Genomic DNA, 4,520 nt, shown 5'->3' with positions numbered 1-4,520 from the left:
TATTTTATTTCTTTTATTTTCCTACAATCCAAACAGTTCTTTATCGACATTTTTTGGGCTCATATGCTTATACGAGTAGTTTCTATTGCAGATGTGAAGAATAGATGGGAGAAGAGCTCTTGGGGGAGGAAGCTGATTGTGCAAAAGAGGAGAGCTGAACTGAATGATTTCGATAGATTTAAGGTTATGTTGGCTAAAATTAAGGTCAGTTTTTTGAGCTTTTTCCTATTTATGCCTTTGTAACTTGGGGTGTAGTTGAGTCACTTGTGAGCCCGCTCGAGCTTGGCTCGATAATTCGATCTTGATTTGAGCTCGTCAGCTTGCTCGTTTTAAAAAATATATAAATATATAAAATATACTCAAAATATATTAAATTTGAAGACTTTATCTTTAAAGTATTAAAAATATTTTTATCAAGTAATTTATTATTATTTCTCTTGGAATTGCTTATTTTGTTTGTCATTTTATTGTAATACTATCCTAAATTAATATTTTTTTCTCTTTTATATAAATAAACCGGCTCGCGAGTCAGGTTTGAACTCGTAGATTTAAGCTCGAGCTCAAACTGGAACTTGATAGAATTAATCAAGCTCAAGCTCAAGCTCAGGCCATGGGTGTCTCGAGCTGGACTTTCTCCTTTACACCCCTATCCGTAACTATTTGTGGTTGCCACTCATGGCTCACAAAAATCTTCATTTTATTATTTATTTTTTTGTTTTTATTTACAGAGAGGAGATTCCATCCGACGTGAGCTTTCAAAGCTAAAGAAGAGTGCTTCAAAGTGAGGCTTTTGAAGAATTAATGGCTGATTCTGTTCCCATTATTGCAGGATTAAGTTGAGTGTCTACCAACCGTTAGAAAAATTGTAGTTTTGGTCGGTGTTATGAACTTTTGTGGATTCTTTAAAGTTTGACGTTTTGATTTTGTACCTCTTTGCTTTATTATTTGAATGAATTTAAGAGTAATTTATGAAACTGGTTTCTGTCAACATGTGATTGCAGGTTCTCCAACGCAATCTTCAAGTTACATTTTTGATTGTTTAATATATAAGATGTTAGAAATGTCTCAATTTGTTTAATGTTTTTTTTTCATTATTAATTTAATTTTAGAATTTAAAATGTTCATCAAATATATTTTATTAAAATTATGAAAATTAAAAAAAAAATATAAAACTAAACTAAAAACATTAAGCTTGGTGAGTTTATCACTCAAAAGGGGGAGTTTTTATGTATTTATAAAACTGACATTCAATTTTATATTTATAATACTTTAGTGTCTTAGTTTTATTAATAAAAAATTATTTCACATTAAAGGTATTAATATGCATGGCAATTTTATATGATTCAAAGTGGGCATGCTGGCGGAAGACTAAAGAGCCCACTTGATCAAATGCAACCCTTTTAAAGTGGGGTTGGAGGTGAATCAGATGCAGGCTACCTGAACCAAGGCCAATTTTATATGATTTAAAGTGGGTATGTTGGCGGAAGACTAAAGAGCCCACTTGATCAAATGCAACCCTTTTAAAGTGGGGTTGGAGGTGAATCAGATGCAGGCTACCTGAACCAAGGCCAATTTTATATGATTTAAAGTGGGTATGCTGGCGGAAGACTAAAGAGCCCACTTGATCAAATGCAACCCTTTTAAAGTGGGGTTGGAGGTGAATCAGATGCAGGCTACCTAAACCAAGAACTAAGACCAATTGAGTCGAGCAGAAGTGTTGACCTCAGGGAAAAGTTCAGTATTGCCAACCATCTCACATACACCCTTAGGATTTCTAATTTGGGGCCTAGAACTGGCCATAACAAAATCCACAAAGCATCCTAAAGGACTTCCTCGTCAAGGGACGAGTTATCAGTCGGATTACAGTGATTCACTTTTTTTTCTATTAACCTAGTATCATTCTTTCGACAGTAGCTCTTCGCATGGTGATTGATAGTAGGCAACTAAAATGCTAGTGATATTTGTCGATGCAGCATGTCACCGACTGAACATCAATGATGTTGCTCGGTCGATGAAGCAGAAATGTGGTCTTCAACTATCACCTTGGTCGAACCGATTCGGGAGGAGGTATAGAAATAGTTGAAGGCCAAATATTTTTAATAGGTGTAATATTCAACCCGATTATCAAAAATAATGATTGGTGCCAAAAGCAAACGTTAAGTGGATGATATGTGTTGACTTTACAAACCCGAACTATTTCTGCCCAACATATAGCAACCATTTGGTAAGGATTGATGCTCTTGTTGACTCAATTATCAGCCATTCCGTGATGAGTTTCTTGAACGTCTTCTTCTGATATCACCAAACAAATATGCAACATGCCAATGCATAGAAAACATTTTTTATAACAAGAAAATGTGTATTATGCTGTAATGAAATGCCCTTTGGGCTTAAAAATACTATGGCTAATTACCAATAGGTAAGGAATGTAATATTTTCTAAGCAAAAGAGAAAAAATATTGAAGTGTACATGGATAATGTGTTTGTTAAAAGTAAAGAAAACCGGATAACACTAAATATTTTAAAAGAAACCTTTGAATTATTTAGAAAATTAAACATGAGAGTGAATCCACTCAAATACATTTTTTGAGCACCAACAGACAAATTCCTCAACTACCACTTAACTTTAGAGAGAATAAAAACTAATCAGGAGAAAAGACATGCATTGCTCAACATGTCATCTCATCATATCACCAAAGAAGTGCAAAAACTGACCAATCTGATCACAGGTTTGAGCTGGTTCATTTCAAAATTGAGAGACAAATGTGCATCATTCTTCAAAACTTTTAGGAAAAAAAAAGAACTTTGCATAGTCAAAATAATATAAGCACGCATTCAAGAAACCGAAGGAGTCCTTGGCATCTTCATCTCTTCTTAAGAGCCCAAACTGAATGAAAAATTTTCTCTACACGAGAGGTTTGTACCTGAGGCCATCAGTTTGGTTTTAGTCTGAAAGGAGCTCAGGAAATAGTTACCAATTTACTACATCAGTCGAGTCCACTGAGGCACCAAACTCAGGTATCCCATCATGAAAAAACTAAGTTTTTGCTTTTGTTATCTCGCTCACAGACTACAACCATACGTCAAGGCACATTCAGTCCAGATCATCACTAATCACCCACTCAGATCCCTCCTTACTTAGCCGGAGCATTTCGGTTGGCTCCTCAAATGAGCGGAGAAGATAAGTGAGTTTTACATTTTTTACATACCTCAGATCGTGATCAAAGAGCATGCAATAACTCATTTTTTGGAAGACTTCTCCAAACTGAGAAAAACAAATGAAGGAGTACCTTCCAAAAGCTAGACTTGGACGCTACATATTGATGGAGTTTCAAGCCAGACACGAACAAAACTTTGTCTTGCTTTGAGCAATCTGATAGGGGAGCCTTGGGTTCAAAGTCACCAACAATTAGGCCAAATATAAAGTTTTTACTGACAGGCTGCACTTTGCCTGCGGGATGGGTGTTTAGCATCTCCTAGCAAATTTTGACTCACATATAGTGGTAAACTAAGTAAATGGTGACCTCGAAATCTCAGATGCCATGAGGGCCAAATTCCCGAATAAAGAAAAAAAATATAGATCAGGAAGTTTGAAGTCATTAAAATCGGCACATTGCTCACGAGGAGAACTAAGTAGCCGACCACCTATCCGCATAGGGAAGGGGATACCTTGAGGATTAAATCCGACCGACCATTGAAGAACTAAAGACAATATAATTGGAGAACGAAGGACTAAAGAAGTTGGATAGTTACTTATTTAATATCCCAAAAATCAGAAAGATATTACATGTTGACAACACAAGGAGGTTCAAGATCAAGGCCGCAGAATTTTTCCCCATTGAAGGGAAGCTTTTCCAAAGGTCAGTTATTTCACTATACTTGAAGTGGTTGAGAGAAAACAAGGCAGAAGATGTCCTCCGAGAGATACACTACGTGGAGTGCAAAAGCCATTCTAGAAAAAAAACTTTAGCACACAGCACAAAAACAATGCTACTTCTAGCCGACATTATTGAAACACATATTGTTCTTTAGGAGATGCGAAAAATATCAGAAGTGCACACTATTTTAACCTTAGTCGACACAAATGCTTCAATCGATTAGCAGCCTCTGGCCTTTCACCGTTTGGGGACTGGACATCCTCGGGCAATTTACGGATTTATACTCATACTTTTGTGTAAAAGTAGAATTAAAACCTTTGAATTCTCTCAAGTACTCAAATATTACATACAAATGCACCCCTCTCATTCTAGAGTTCAACTAAAAATAAAATTGGAAATTTACTTAGTACCACATAATTCTTATGTATTTACACATGGAACCACTAAAGTTTGATATTTACCTTTTAACACATTGGGGCTAAAGCTCATGAATGAAAAGTGTATTTCACTCTTAAAAATTTAGTAATAGTTATATTTTTTATGTAATGCCTAAAACTTTAGTGGCATTTATGTAAATATTAAAATTATGTGGAATGTAAGTAAATGGCACAAAAAATATTTTCTCCCATAAATTTAAATTAT

At 35.3% G+C, this 4,520-nt stretch overlaps 1 long non-coding RNA gene across 1 annotated transcript; it reads left to right on the top strand.

Annotated features, from left to right (window-relative positions):
- The first annotated feature begins 93 nt into the window (after positions 1-93).
- On the top strand, positions 94-974 carry LOC110037293. Its single transcript, XR_002295319.1, has 2 exons — positions 94-204; positions 729-974. It is a non-coding gene; the product is annotated as an uncharacterized LOC110037293 (long non-coding RNA).
- The last annotated feature ends 3,546 nt before the right edge of the window (positions 975-4,520 follow it).

This window comes from Phalaenopsis equestris, unplaced genomic scaffold (genome assembly GCF_001263595.1).
Source record: "Phalaenopsis equestris unplaced genomic scaffold, ASM126359v1 Scaffold218187, whole genome shotgun sequence".
In the NCBI taxonomy this organism is placed as follows: Eukaryota; Viridiplantae; Streptophyta; class Magnoliopsida; order Asparagales; family Orchidaceae; genus Phalaenopsis; species Phalaenopsis equestris.
Note: the sequence above shows the minus strand (reverse complement) of the source record. Positions and strands in the feature narration are given on the sequence as shown.